At 39.0% G+C, this 16,217-nt stretch overlaps 1 long non-coding RNA gene across 5 annotated transcripts; it reads left to right on the forward strand.

Moving 5' to 3' along the window:
* Positions 1-8,027: 8,027 nt before the first annotated feature.
* LOC144065044 (uncharacterized) lies at positions 8,028-13,990 on the forward strand. Of its 5 annotated transcripts, none has more exons than XR_013296947.1 (4): positions 8,028-11,421; positions 11,993-12,091; positions 12,181-13,587; positions 13,657-13,990. It is a non-coding gene; the product is annotated as an uncharacterized LOC144065044 (long non-coding RNA). The 5 variants fall into 5 exon arrangements; XR_013296949.1 differs by having other exon boundaries at positions 12,181-12,918; positions 12,979-13,990; XR_013296950.1 differs by having other exon boundaries at positions 8,028-11,155; positions 11,320-11,421; positions 12,181-13,990.
* The last annotated feature ends 2,227 nt before the right edge of the window (positions 13,991-16,217 follow it).

A 16,217-nucleotide genomic window follows, 5' to 3' on the forward strand; every position in this document is an offset into this window, starting at 1 on the left:
AAAAAACAAAACATGTTTGCACTTTTATTTACCTTTTTTATACACTTTATTGTCAATTCATAGCAAAATCTGGATTATGATGTTCTTTATATGTTTGAACATACTACTGGGGATTTATGAAGAATACAACTGATATGTATGCTCCTCTTCTCCACACTGATGCTTACGTTTTTCATAGTTACTGTCTGGATTTGTGCTGAATATGATGGAAAATGTAAAAAAAAAGAAGAATCTAGCTTCATTTTGAAGGCCGTACAGCAGTCCACACGTATAATTTGCAACTATTCCAAAGTTGTCTGATTGCCAGCGCTAATTGAAGTCAATGAAATGTAGAATTCCAATAGGAGGATCTTTGTTGGCATATTTCGGCACATGCACAGTGGGTTGGGTGGCAAGAAGTTATAATGATAATTGCAGGGAGTGAGGATACAATGATCAGTTACTGGCAAAAAAAGTATGCTATTTAACACTTTAACGTATGAATACCAGAGAAGGCTTCGAGAGAAGCAGCCATGGTCGTGCTACAAGAGGACTGTATTTTTCTCAAATTTCGTTTGAGTCCATTTGTTTATTATTAGACCCGCCTGATGGTGTAGTGGTTCACTTGCCTGACTTCAGGGCGGGCACCCACGGGCTCGATTTCTGCTGGTGCCGATATGATTGTGAGTGCAAATGGTCTTTTGTCTCTCTGTCTGCCCTACGGCTGACTGCCAACCAGTCTAGGGTGTGGTCTGCCGTTTGCCCGAAGTCAACTAGGATAGGCTACGCCGCTAGGGCAAACCCCACAACCTGTACGAGAATAAGCGATACGGAAGATGCATGAATGTTTATTATTAATATTTTAAATATTCTCTAAATAACAAATACATACGAGACTTTACCATTAGCAGAATTCTGTTAGCATAGAGCAGGAATCCATAGCGGCCCGGTGGAGGGAGTGGTTAGCGCGTCGGCCTCACAGCTCTGGGGTCCTGGGTTCGAATCCAGGTCACGTCCACCTGTGTGGAGTTTGCATGTTTTCCCCGGGCCTGCGTGGGTTTCCTCCGGGTACTCCGGTTTCCTCTCACATTCCAAAAACATGCATGGTAGGCTGATTGGACACTCTAAATTGTCCCTAGATATGGGTGTGCATGGTTGTCTGTTTCCTTGTCTGCCACCGATTCAGGGTGTGCCCTGCCTCTGGCCCGGAGACAGCTGGGATTGGCTCCAGCACCCCCCGTGACCTTAATGAGGATAAAGCGGTCCAGAAAATGAGATGAGAGCAGGAATCCAAGTTTTCTTTAAAGTCCCCAGTGTTCTGTCAGATGAGCATACTACTTTATCTGAGCGCTATACATGCATGCTAATACAGCACTGTCTCATGCATTAAAAATTACTCAGTGCGCTGGTTAAATTGCAATTGTGCATTAAACTTTACATAATATAATGAGGATTTCTGGAGCATTCATGCGGTCAAATTAAAATATTCCATATATTTAATATAATGACAGTCCTGAAATGGTTCTAAAAATGATAACATGACAATATATGAATATATCTAAATTTTAATACAGAAAAAGTGGCAGCCAAAGTCCAGACTTACATCTATAAATTAACAAGTATTAGTAATTATACAGCACCTGATGGTGTAGGGGTTCATTCGCCTGATTTTTGTGCAGACGAACGTAGGAATGATTCCGGCTTGGTAGTGGTGGTATGATTGGGTGTGAGAATTGTCGTCTGTCTCTCCCTACGGTTTACTGGTGACCAGTCTACAATGTAGTAAGCCTTTTGCCCAAAGTTCGCTGGGATAGGCTCCAGCAACCCTTGCAACACTTGCGAGGATACGCAATACAGAAGATGAATGAATAAATAGAAATTATACAGCAGTTTGTGCAGTGTGTGGAAATCATCAGATTAGATTAGATTATTTCATCCCGTATTCAGGAAATTTCTTGGTTGCAGTAGCAAGACAGACACAAGACACACAAGACATTGTAGACCTAGGTAAAAAAAACTGGAGCCACACACAGGAAGTCCACAAGGTGCGGAACTTCTGCAGCCTGAGACTGAGGTATGGGTATGTTAGTGTGACAAAACGCAGTTTAATCTCATGATCAACCATAGGTGTTTATTCCGTTTTTTGCAGTTCATTTATGCGGCAATTGGAAAAAAATCAGGCAACCAACATTTGACCACACAGAAAAAGTAATCCTTTTGTTTTGCAACATTCTCCTCCAACTTGTCGCACAATCGAACTACATGAAAAGTACGGTACATCACAAAAGATCTTCCCATATTGGGGAAGACCAAATGATCATTTAGGATTGATACTATTCATCATTTAAATGTGTCACCACCAGGGAAGTCTACACGATGGGATGAAATAAAAAAATGTTAAAACAGCTTCTAAACTACATTTGAAAAAATACATCAGATGTCATTTTTAGTTAGCTCCACAAATGATATTTTAATGTCATACATTTACCCGGCATGGTTGTTACTTGGTAAAGTTCCATCACAAATTCATAGTAAAAGAAATAAAATTGTAAAGCTCCAATTGTTTAGTCATAGCTTTTAGGCTGAATGGGTAACTAATATATTTTTACTATATTTACACTTGATCGAGAGTTAAAACAAATCTTTTAGTCAAACCAAAGCATGATTAAGTCAGCTAATCATTATGCATTAGTATAATGAGGCCCTGTCCTTTATTTTTACAGAACAAAACATTGTCATTAAATAAATATGTAATTCAATATATCTAGAGATTCTTAGTTCAGTTTTTTTTTTATATTTAATTTTTGGGGTAATATTTGCACCTTAGTTTGAATCCCTTTTTTGCATGTGATAAGAAATATTGGTTCATATACAGTATTGATTAAATATTACTCTATTTTTATGCCTTTTGTGAGCTGATTTAGACATCTGTGTTGACATACTTAAAGACATGCATTCAGAGGTATTTAAAATCAGGTGACTTGTGCTCCTGCAAGAGTGGGCATGCCAATAACATTCAACACAATTCAAAGCTTCTGTTCTCATTCTCTTTAAATGTAGCACATTTATACGTCACATGGGGAATTCTACAATACACAGAAATCAGTAAACAAAACATTGTTACTGCGCTTGGCCGGTGTTTAAATACGAACCCTAATTATGTAAGTGAATAATAACTGCTGAGGACTTTAAGATGTGAGCAGCACTTCTGGAGGGTTTCATTTAGTCATGTAATGAATTAAAGGTTTTTTTGGGGTTTCAAACTTTCTAACTGAAATAACAAATTAGAACATGTGGCATCGGCTCTAATTTTGCTTGTATTTTATTGTATAGAGCATTTTGTGCTGCATTTTCTGTGTGAAAAATGCAATTTTATTAAAAGTTTTGAAATATCGCAATCCAAGTCACTAAAAAACGAAAAAGGAAGATCAAACATTGACAAACTTGGAAAGGTGGGAAAAAAAGATTTAACCCCACCAAAAATTTATTATTTGTAACCTAACGACTCTTGCCCGCAACAATTGAAGCGCACCAAGATGGCAGCACAGTCTTCTGCATTTCAAGGTGGTGGCAAGGCTTCGACCTCTATAATCCTTATAAACCGTGATTTATGGATGGGTGTGTGTCTGTGTGTATGTTAAGATTCTCTCACTACGTTTGTCCAAACCATGCAACGTAGAGAGTTGAAATGTTTTATGGTGGCCAGAAACGGCTGTCGGATCCTAATAGACAAGTGATTACATTTATTTACCTTCTCAGTGTGTAAACTCAATCTTTTATTTGTTAAACACCCATTTTTCAAAATAGTTTTTTTTAAGCGCAACAATTTTCTTTTGGTTCTAAACAAGTTGCTTGTATTTATTATTTGTAATCTAACGACTCTTGACCGCATCGAGTGAGTGATGGAAAAGAGAGAGTGACAGTACGGAAGAATTGGACTTTCGGTTTTGTTTTGTTTTGGTTAAAAATGTTATATTTTTGATTTTTTTTGCATTCATATTTCATACAAAATTGGTATAATTTTATAATGTTTAAAGCGTTTAGGGGTAGTATTAAAAATTGTAAAATACGCCTCTATTTAAGAAAATCCAAGTTACAAAAAAAAACTTCTGGAACCATTTAAGTTCGTAAGTAGAGGTCCACTGTATTTCAAATTAACCTTTACTTTTCCCAACTGTGCGTAAATATTTAAAAAGTAATTAGATATGACAATTTGTTTTTAATTCTCCAAATTTGAATTTGCAGCACAAATTGTTTTTTTAGAGTGGGGAAATTTACATTTTCTTAACAAATATTAAAAGAGCATTATGGTATTTTGAAAATGAAATCAAAAATCAGTTAAATGTAATTTTGGGTTTCGAAAATTAAATAATTACTGTGTCTTAGACAATATTCCATTTTGGTTTGTGTTGTGTCCCAGTTGAAGAGAAATCTACACAACCAAAACATCCCTTTTTGAGTTATTGAGGTCAAAGATCATATCAGTGTACCTAATGATTATAATGCATCCGTAACTAAATGTACATAAGTTGCTCTACATTGTTAGACAACTTTTTCTTTTGAAATCATGGGAGTATTATGCACTACAATAACCTTTAATGAATTAAAATCCAGACTATTATAATTTGATTATCAATTTTATATATAAGGAGATATATAAAATTATAATCACGATTTATTCTTTCCACATGATTTTATTCATATATTAGATTTTGATTTCATTTTTTTTCTTTGTAATACTAATGACAAATGCATTCTGTCGCCATCTTGGAAACCAAGTTCATAGGTCACATGCCTGTATAGACATAAGACTTTCAATGGCATCATTCAATGAAATAGGCAGCTTGACAGTGCATTGTTTCAAGTTTGTTATTGAGAAACTTTACTTGCAGTGCCAATGACAAAGTGAATGGTTCACGCATAGACAGTCATCTGTGTGCGTAGGTGCGTGTGTGTTGTGAGAGAGAGTATTTGTCAAGTAGAATGATTGCACTGTCCATGACGGATCAACGGAATTGTGTGAAATATGTGATGGAATAGAGTGTTGTGTGTGAATTTAACAACTATTGGTTTCTAGCCACAAAAGACACCTCAGCAATGGGGAAGGTTCTTTCGACAAGTCAGTGTTGAATTCGCACTTCTACCTGCCACCAATCAGACGTTGCCCTCCTTAGAAAAGAGTATGTATTTATGTATAGCAAGAAGGCATGAAAAAAATAGTTTTTGGGGCTGGGGGGGAAATTGATTGTGTTTGCATGGCACTGCATTGTATGCAAGCATGTATGGAACTTTGTTTTATTTTGTTCGCAAACTTTCTTCTGGTGAATGTTTGTTCTTTCAATACATATTCTGTCCTACCACGAGCTGCTAAAATAAGAAAATGAGTCATGTATGATTTTCAACAAAAGCCAGAGGATATTCCATGTGTAAAATAAATGTATTATACTATTTTGTATATTTTCTAAAGAAATACAGTATGTGCTAAAGACAGATTTTTATTGACATGATTTTTATACTAAAAGAAAAAAATGGTAAAAATTGAACACAGTAGACCAGTAATAAACAGTGGAATGTTACCAGTAGACTAGATCTTATTCCTTACACAGTGCGCTGTCAATGTTGGTGATTTACATTTACCGTATTTTCTGGACTATAAGTCGCACCTGAGTATAAGTCGCACCAGCCAAAAAGGCATTATTAAGAAGGAAAAAAACTAGTCGGACTGGAGTATAAGTCACATTTTGGCGGAAATTTATTTGATAAAATCCAACACCAAAAACATACATGTCATCTTGCAAGGCAATTTAAAATAAAATAGAGAACAACAGGCTGAATAAGTGTACGGTATACTAACGTTACATGACTGACATGCCTGGTAATGTCAGTAACGACGTAACATATTAAGAGTTATTCAGATAACTCTAGCATAAAGAACATGCTAACAAGTTTACCAAACTATCAGTTTCACTCCAAATCACTAAATCCAATGAAATCTTCGCTCTCTTGCGGTTTAGTATGAAAACATGTGAAATTATATAATGTATTAATAATTTCACACAAGTCACACCAGAGTATAAGTTGCACCCCCGTCCAAACTATGAAAAAAAACTGCGACTTATAATCCGAAAAACAGATTGTCAATATTTTGGTTGTGTGCTTTGAATAATTTTTTTCTTCGGTCTCATTTTTACGGTGACCGGACGTTTCGTCGAAAGACGTTTGGTCCCCGGACGTTTGGTCGACCGGACGTTTGGTCGACCGGACGTTTGGTCGACCGGACGTTTGGTCGACCGGACGTTTGGTCGACCGGACGTTTGGTCGACCGGACGTTTGGTCGACCGGACGTTTGGTCGACCGGACGTTTGGTCGAACGGACGTTTGGTCGAACGGACGTTTGGTCGAACGGACGTTTGGTCTAACGGACGTTTGGTAGAACGGACGTTTGGTCGACGGATTCGCTCGCTGTCAAATTATGACAGAGAGTTTACTGTTGATATTTTAATATTAGATATTTAGATATTAAACTCACTCTCACTCTCTCTCATGATTATAATTTTGAGAGCTGGTTTCAACGGTAACAACCCGGCGACCAAATATCCGTTCTACCAAACGTCCGTTCTACCAAACGTCCGTTCTACCAAACGTCCGTTCTACCAAACGTCCGTTCTACCAAACGTCCGTTCTACCAAACGTCCGTTCTACCAAACGTCCGTTCTACCAAACGTCCGTTCTACCAAACGTCCGTTCTACCAAACGTCCGTTCTACCAAACGTCCGTTCTACCAAACGTTCGGTCTACCAAACGTCCGGTCGACCAAATGTCCGGGGACCAAACGTCTTTCGACGAAACATCTGGGTACCCATTTTTACAGCTAAGAGATGTAGAATACAACACAGGCTTCTCTTTTCTGTAAGAAACTAGGGGACTCGTCACTCCAATGCAAGAACTGGAAACCTGTGATGGTTAGCATTTCTATCTTTTCAACCTGTGTGCTGTTTTCATACGAGCAAACTCAAAGCCTTTTAAAAATCCTCATTGCATAGTATGCTTGGGTGATTTGGCTTCCATCTTGAGTAGAAGGTTATTTTTGAAAATGGCTTATCCCTATGTCGTAGATGTTTTGTTTTGCACCTTTGATCTGTATTTTGTTGTGTTGCACCGGTTTCCTCCCATATCTGAAAAACATGCAGGTTAGGCTGGTTGAACTCTCTAAATTGCCCCTAGGTATGAGTGCGAATGTGAATGGTTGTCTGCCCTGCAATTGGGTGGCCACCAATTCGCCTGGTGCTCGAAGTCAGATGAGATAGGCTCCAACACCACTAGAGAAGGTTGTGAGGTCCAGCGGTTCGGAAAATGAATGAAATGATTGAATGAGTTCTCACTCTATAAACTGCATGGATTATAAAGTTGGTGGGTTCCAACCTTCCTGTATGGAGTTTGGATGTTCTCCCTGTGCCTGTGTGGGTTTTCTGTAGGTACTTTGGTTTCCTCCCACATCCCACAAACACGCATGCTAAGCCGATTGAACACTCTAAATTGCCCCCAAGTATGAGTGTGGGCGTGAGTACTTGTCTGTCTCCTTGTGCCCTGCGATTGGCTGGCCACCAATTCAGGGTGTCTCCTGCCTGGAGCCCGAAGTCAGCTGGGATAGGCTCCAGCGCCCCACGCGGCCCTTACCCCTCACCTACGAATATACATATTCCACCCAGAAGTTGTCTCTGCTTTTCTTACCCATTTTAATTGCTTAACAAATATTCTTTTTTTCTCTTTTTTTGATACATTCACATATATTTCATATTAAAATATTATACTTTTATAATTTCTAAAGGGTGTAAGGCGTAGCATTAAAGATTATGGAATGATTTATGCTAATTCAATGTAAAATATTGAGGGCATCGTTAATCACTTTTACTTGTATAGGTGTTCATGGAATTAATAAATAAACAATTAGAAAACCCTCAAAACAAGTGGTTTTAGATGAGGAGAACATTTCAAGTTTCTCCCTCTCAATAGTTTTAAGGGGATTTTGAACTTGTGATAGTTTTGGCTTGAGTATTTATTTTTACTGGCAGTATGAAGTGATTTCTTAACCCTACAGAGGTTGCACAGGTTGTCCAAGTTCTCTGTCTTGGCACATCCATACGTGCTGCAGCAAAAATATTTAATGTGTCTGCCAGCACAATCTCTAGAACATGACCGTTGAAGGTCAAACCACCAATCGAACCGATACCTACACCTTTGTGCAAGGCAGAACAGGCTTAGCACTGCTTGTGGCCTACAGAATAACTCCAAAGGGCCACACGTGAATATCTCTACCCAAATAATCAGGAACAGACTTCATGATGGTGGCCTGAGAGCCCGACATCCTGTAGTGCAGTGGTCCCCAACCACCAGTTCGTGGACCGGTACTGGTCTGGAAGCCACCTGGTGCCGATCTGTTAGAGTAATGAATATTAACGGTTTCAATCTCGCCCTTCTACTTGAAATGAGAAAAATTGTTATAATAATAATAAATAATTGCTATTATGCTTGGGACTTGGTTTTTTTGTTTTATTTTGCCGTAGTGGAGGTCGTTCGTGCACCCCATCCCCACACAATTTTGTCTTAAGTTGTCACCCTTCCCATTTACCGGTCCACGGTGGGAAAAAGGTTAGAGACCGCTGCTGTACTGGGTGCTGTTCTCACTGCCCAGCACAGAGGAGCTCTACTGGCACCAGAACTGGCAAATCTGCGACTCGCGCCCTGTACTTTTTATATACGGTTCACCCTGAGCACCTGTGATAGCCTTAAAAGAGTCTGGAGAAGACAAGGAGAACATTACTGCCTGTAACGTCCTTCAACATGATAGGATTGGTGGGTGGGTCAGTGATGGTCTGGGGAGGCTTATCCCTGGAGGGACGCATAGTCCTCTAACCTAGGAAATGGTGCTCTAACTGCCATAAGATATCAAGATGAAATACTTGAACCTATTGTCAGACCCTACGCTGGTGCAGTAGGTCGTTGTTGTTAGATTAAGTTCATTTTGTATTCTTGTAGTTATCTACGTTATAACTAATTAGTTTACTGGTCACTGATTTGTTTACTTGCACCTGCTCACTGAGTGATACTCTGATGAAGGTGGAAGTAACATGCCGAATGTTAGGGTTGCTTGGTTTTATGCTTTTTTCCACCTGGTGTCCTGTCTGAGTGATTGCCCATTGTGTTCAGCTGGGGTTTCTCCGTCCCTGATGTATTCCCTGCTTGCTCCCTCGTGTGTTTCCCAGGTGTTCCTAATTGTCCTGTCAACCCATGTCAGTCTATTCAAACCCCACTGATTGTTATGTCATTCGTAGCATCGTCTGCTTTTGTCTGTCCACGCGTTGTTTCGTTACCTCGATCCATGTTCCTTGTGCCTCGTTCCTCCCTTTCCCGTGTCTACCCTTGTCGGGTTTGGTTATGTGATTTGATTTCTAAGTCTTTGTTATTTTCTAAGACCCTGTTTAAGTTATTGAAGTTTTGGTTTGAGCTCCACCTCCCTCGTCCTCGCCTGCTTCCCTGCGATTGGGTCCTAATTCCTCGTTACTTCGCCATGACGTCTTGCCATCGACGTAACACCGAAACATATCAGGTAACAAACAACCTAAACACACTATATTGTATGTTAGAAATGAATCAGTTAATACATAAGTCCTGGCTTCCTCATGTCGCAAGAGTATGGAGGCAGAATCTGAAGGAGGAAGAATTTGAAACAATTGAATGGCTTTCACGATCCTCTGACTTAAACCCAATAGGTCATCTGTGGGAAATTATGTGTCGGTTCATTAGGTGCTGCCAGGATGCTCCTCAGATTGTACAACAGCTCAGTGATGCCTTCACACGTATCTGGGAGGAAATGCCAAAAGACATGCGTATGTATATCTATATATCTCTCTATATATCCATATATCTATATATCTACATATTTCAGTGGTGGAACGTCAGGGCCTGCAAGGCCTTCTCTGCTGGCGTAAAAAAAATATCTGAATCACAGACTGATGTTAATTATATTTTGTCCATGAATACTTATCAAATAATTCCAAATTGTCTGTCAGTTTCCTTTCATTGCATTTCCAGTGGTTGTGCTGCTTCCAGATGTCTCATCTCACTCTCTGAAATGCTTGATCTTCATTAGGGTCGCGGGGGGTTCTGGAGCCAATCCCAGCTGTCTCCAGGCCAGAGGCGGGGGACACCCTGAATCGGTGGCCAGCCGATCGCAAGGCAAAAGGAGAGGGACAACCATGCACACTCACACCAATACCTAGGGGCAATTTAGAGTGTCCAATCATCCTACCATGAATGTTTTTGGAATGTGGGAGGAAACCGGAGTACCTGGAGGAAACCCACACAGGCCCAGGGAGAACATGCAAACTCCACACAGGTGGACGTGACTTGGATTTGAACCCAGGACCCCAGAGCCGTGAAGCCGACACGATAACTGCTCGCTTCACCGGGCCACCGCTTCCAGATGTGTGTTTTCATATTTAAGCATTTAACCAATCACATTTAAGCCATTATTTGTTGACAGGGTCAGAAATCTACCTCGAGGCCTTCACACTCAGTTCTGCAGGCCCTGCAGCATAAAACAAGCGTCGCTAAAACTGTTGCTTTAACCAATCAGATTTCGAGTTGGCAACAACAAACGCCTTCTCGCAGGCATAGCGATACGTCATCGCTTTCACAAACTATGATTGGCTAGTGATAGAGTGGACTAGCCAGAGCTACCAAACTGTATCTGCACCGAGCTGCACAAGCAGATATACATATCCTAAATAATATTTCAATTGTATGAGGTTACTATTGATGCTTTTTGCATGTGTCGCAGCTGTAGCTGCAGTAAAGGTTTTATAGCCATAAAATAGTTATTGAGGGTTGGATTGATTCAGATGTAGCAATATTGAAGGTGTAGATGTGAAATGCACAAAAAATAGACACAAAAAATACTACATTGTTTTCATAATAACGTATTAGTCGAATATACGTTACTATTATGAAATTATTTTTAATACGCATCCCCGAGGTCAGAGTTCAAATGGCCGCCGCCATTCTTCAAAATGGCGGATGAGCCACAGTACGGCAGTGGACTGCAGAGCAGCTCAGAAGTCACGATTTACCGAAGAAAGACCTGATAAAGTTCTTACAGGACGATGCAGCGCATTCGGTACGTTGTCATTTGGGGATTTCATTTTAAGAGTACTTTTTGACGGGAGCATGCCTCGTTGGCGTGATGTAGCCCCACATGGTTGGAGACAGAAAAATGTTTGCAAACAAATTGGCTACATTGCTCTTTATGTTTGAAAAGAAATATTCCATTGTGTGTTTCAGTTTCTCAACGAGCACAGATTGCTGGGAAACATCAAGAATGTGGCCAAAATGGCCAAAAAAGGAGCAGCTTGTCGACGCCATAATGAGCTGTTTGTCAGCAAAGTGAGTCATTTTTTTTAAATACTAGTTTCTATTTTCTCTGTCCGTTTAATCATAAAATATCAGCGTTCAGTATTCAAGACTTTGCTCAATTAGCTTTTTTATTGTGATACATTTACATTTTGAATGAAAACACTTTAACTGGTTTGGTGTTGATTTTTGATAACATGACACCCGTGTGGTTAAATCACCCACACAAGTGCCATCAGTGGAGGTGTAAGGAATAAACGGTACACTTGTAGAATGAATATACCTTTACCCTGAGCTTGGACCTTTTTATTTTTAGTTTTAAATGTGGTTATGACAAAGCCTAAGTGAGATATTCAACAATAGCCCAGGGGTCATTTTTGACTCAAGTTTAACATATGGTAAAATAACCATTTTTCCTCAGTGTAAGAAGAGAAAAACGGAAGCAAAGATGACTTTTTGGGATATTTATTTTAAAAAAGGTAATGGATTTGAAATGATTGACAAAAACATCTAGGATGAAATAACAGGGGAAATTAATGTGGGTCATTTGTGCATCCAAATGGTTAAATAACCAATTACATAATCACGCTGTGGTGTTTTGTAGAGGTTTAAAGCCACGGAGGCAGTGGAAGAGGTGACAAAGCAGGTGAAGGCTGAATAAATCGACGAGACCAAAGAGGTCAAGGCAGAAGTTGTGGATGAGGTAGGATCCAAATGTTTCAGGTTATTTTATTTCTTATTTTCATGTCATGTGTACTAAATCTACTCATTTTGTAACCTTCTTCTTTTCAGGGCCCACCCAAGTTTACCAAATCAACACTAAAGAAAGGGTGACACGGTGAACGGCGCAGTCTTTGACATCAAAAACGTCCCCCCACTGGTACTTGTCGTTATAGAGCAGGGGTCTCCAACTCCGATCCTCGAGGGCCCCTGTCCAGTATGTTTTCCATATCGCCCACCACATCTGAATCAAATGATCAACTCATCAGCAAGATGTCCAAGGGCTTGGATTGGATTGGATAACTTTATTCATCCCGTATTCGGGAAATTTCGTTGTCACAGTAGCAAGAGGGTGAGGATGCAGAAATAGGAAAGGCATTTTAGACATTAATAGATAGGCAATAAGTAAGTTAATAAATAAATACATGAATAAATATATAAATAAATAAGCGTGTTGCTGAAATATATATATTTCAGCAATATACATGCATACATACGGTAGGTCTTAACACAGCCATTTTTTTTTGTTAAAAAGCCTGACAGCTGATGGGAGGAAGGATCTGCGGAAGCGCTCCTTCCTGCAATGAGGGTGCCGCAGTCTAATGCTAAAAGAGCTTCGGAGGGACTCCATAGACTCATGTAGGGGGTGGGACGGTCACGATTATTTGATTTTGGTGTTGGAAGACATGGGAAAATAGACTGGATTGGAGTTAGAGATCCCTGTTATAGAGACTCTTAGTTTTGAGTCTCTCTGCAGCGGTCAAAAAGAAAAAGTAGACCAAGCCACTGAGCTTTAAAGTCATCAGAGGGGTATGTCTAATATTTCCATTTGTCCCCTCTTGTGGCTTTAATTTTGCTTTCTTCTTGCAGTGGGATGAAGGCCTGCTGACTATGAGCAAAGGACTGATTGCACTGCTCCATTTTTAATTGCTGGACGGCCTACGAGAACGTATCTCAAAATCTACATTGAATTTTTGTGGAAAAATAAATGTTCTTAAAGTGTATACATGTTATTCTTCACATTTACCTAGCAAAAAATGCAAGTTACATGACAAGTTAAAGTTTTTTATTAACAGGAAAACATCTTCAAAACAGCACACTTAGCAGTGTTGATTGGTGTGGCCAGTGTTTTCTCCACCTGCAGACATAGTTAACCTATAACTGTCTTATTCTAAGACAGATTTTTTACACTTAATTGAACTTTGCTAAAGACAAAAACATTTAGGATTGTACCAAAACAAATTACTGCTCCAAAATCGACTTTTTAAGAAGCCAATATTAAATTAAGTTTCTAATCTTTAATATATTTGACTAAAATAAGATCCTGCTTACCTTTAAAGTCTGATGCCTCACTTTGCCAGCACGAGCCAGAGAGCTGTGGACTTTACCTATATAAGAGGGGAAGAAGTAAATCACAAGACACTGCATCTTATGTTCAGTGAAACCTCACTGAAATAGATCAAGTTACACAAGATTATGGTGAAGTTTTATGCTTTTAATTTATAATACTTGGATATTCTACAATAAACAAATACATTTACCTCCCAGAAGCCTGCCAGCATTCTCCAGAGTGCAAAGTTCAGAGACGTCACATGATGCAAGGGAGGCATCATCAAGTGGGCAACCTGTGAGGAAGATCACTTCGAGACCATCAATGTGAGTGACTCCGACAACGAAGAGAGGGAACTCAGAGTTTTTGATGAATCATTTGGACAATTGTTCAATTCGGACAAAGAAAATGGGGACTTTGATGGATTTGTGGGTGATGATTGATCAAAAAACGTGACTACATTGTAAAATGGCTAAATGAAGTACAACCGAACTCAGTTTTGCTTCCGTTGCCTTTTTAAAAACTGGTTTTTAGCGTGTGTCCGTATGTTTAAACTGGTGTATATTTTGCCATGCCTGGCTGCCTGTATTGGTGTGGTGCGCCTTGTGTGTGTGTCAAATACTGACACTGCGCCTTTCAATGCGGTGCGCCATATAGTCGTGAAAATACGGTATGTATGTGTGTATGTATGTATATATATATATATATATATATATATATATATATATATATATATATATATATAGAAGAATATGACATATTTTACTCCTTCATTTTAATGTAGCTGTTTCATTTTGATATAGTACCACAGTAGGATTAAAACTATTGTTCTCAACTCAATTACAATGAACAATAGGTCTTTTGTCTGAGTTTCTGCTTCAAGGTGTGGTCCAGGTGATAAGTGGTCCAGGTGCCAAGTGGTCCCGGTGATAAGTGGTCCAGATGAAACCAGGGACAAAGGGATCCCCGCGGAGAGGGCGATGGTCCAGATGATACCAGAGACAAAGGAATTCCTGCGGAGAGGGCGACCAGGCCAGACGTGGATTCGCGGGCAAGCAGATCTCAGGAGGGGACACCCCTCCAGAATCGTCGTGGGACAGTCCGCATATCATTAGAATCAGCGAATGAATATTCATTTTTGTTTAACTATACAGACGCTCCCCTACTTACGAACATTCAACTTACGAACAACGGTACATACGAACATGTCTGCAAATTGCGTTTAAGTCGAAAAATGTTCGCAAGTCCAATTTTGTATTTCACGCCTTTTTCGGAGTAGTACTTCTTTCCGCCGCTAATACCGACGCCTGGCGCTGTGAGAGCTCAGCTCACCCAGCATCTACCTTCTTCTTCGTTGCAATGCGGAAGTGCGTGTATGTATCTCCAGTGTGCAAAGAACCTTTTTCATTTGTATCATTAAATATCTCATGCATCCAATATTGAATATGGTTGGTAAAAAGCTAAAGGCTTCTATTGAGGGAGTTGCAAGGAAGAGGCAAGCCATTTCTTCTGAAACGAGTGGCAATAATAACGAGCTTGATGCGCGTGAGAGTGGTAAGCGTTTCACGGGCATTGAATCGTTCGACCGTCAGTACCATTTATAAACAGAAAGATCGAGCAGCAGGACCCAAATATTGAACGTTGCACAAAGTTTGCAAATCAATTGAATGATGCCATACAGTGCTACCGCATCATTTATGATGAAAAAAAGAAGAAAACTGTGCAATCGTCATTAGGTCGCTTCTTTTGGCCAGTTTCTAATACATAAATCTCTCTCTCTCTCTCTCTCTCTCTCTCTCTCTCTCCAGTACTGTACATATTCTCTCCATTTTATTTTTTATTTTTTTTCAGTACAAACCAATGCGTGTTACTTATACAAGCCTTAAACATACAAATGCACTTATATAAACCTTCAATATACTTATATCGGCCTTAAACATAAATTATAATACAAACTATAGCACTGAATCAACTTACAAACAAATTCAATTTATGAACCAGCTCGGAACCAATTGCGTTCGTAAGTAGGGGAGCGTCTGTATATGTTTTGACGAAAGTTTGGCGACACTCTTTTTCCTTGTCGACGATAATGTCAAATATTTATTCATCTTATTAGACGTGCTTCATAACTGAGCAAAGAATACCCCAAGATTTGGTACAAACGTAAAGCTGGCATGCAAAATGACTTGAATGGCTGGACATCGTAAGGCTTTTTCTTTTAAAAAAAAGTGGTCTATGTAAAGTAAAGCTTTTATTTGTTTAAAAAATAAATACTATGTCAGGCTTTTTTCTTTAAAAATGACCATGTATATTAAGGGTTTTTATTAAAAAATGACCATGTATAGTAAGGCTTTTTTATTTAAAAAATGACATAGTATTCTAAGGCTTTTTTCTTTAAAAAAAAACAACATAGTATTGTAAGGCTTTTTTTACGTAAAAAACGACATAGTATAGTAAGGCTTTTTTCTTAAAAAACAACATAGTATAGGCTTTTTTCTTTAAAGACGACATAGTATAGTAAGGCTTATTTTCTTTAAAAACGACATAGTATAGTAAGGCTTTTTTTCTTAAAAAAAAAACGACATAGTATTGTAAGGCTTTTTTTCGTAAAAAACGACATAGTATAGTAAGGCTTTTTTCTTAAAAAACAACATAGTATAGGCTTTTTTCTTTAAAGACGACATAGTATAGTAAGGCTTATTTTCTTTAAAAACGACACAGTATAGTAAGGCTTTTTTGTCTTTAAAAACGACATAGTATAGTAAGGCTTTTTTGTTTA

The sequence above is a fragment of the Stigmatopora argus genome, chromosome 19 (genome assembly GCF_051989625.1).
Source record: "Stigmatopora argus isolate UIUO_Sarg chromosome 19, RoL_Sarg_1.0, whole genome shotgun sequence".
Lineage (NCBI taxonomy): Eukaryota > Metazoa > Chordata > Actinopteri > Syngnathiformes > Syngnathidae > Stigmatopora > Stigmatopora argus.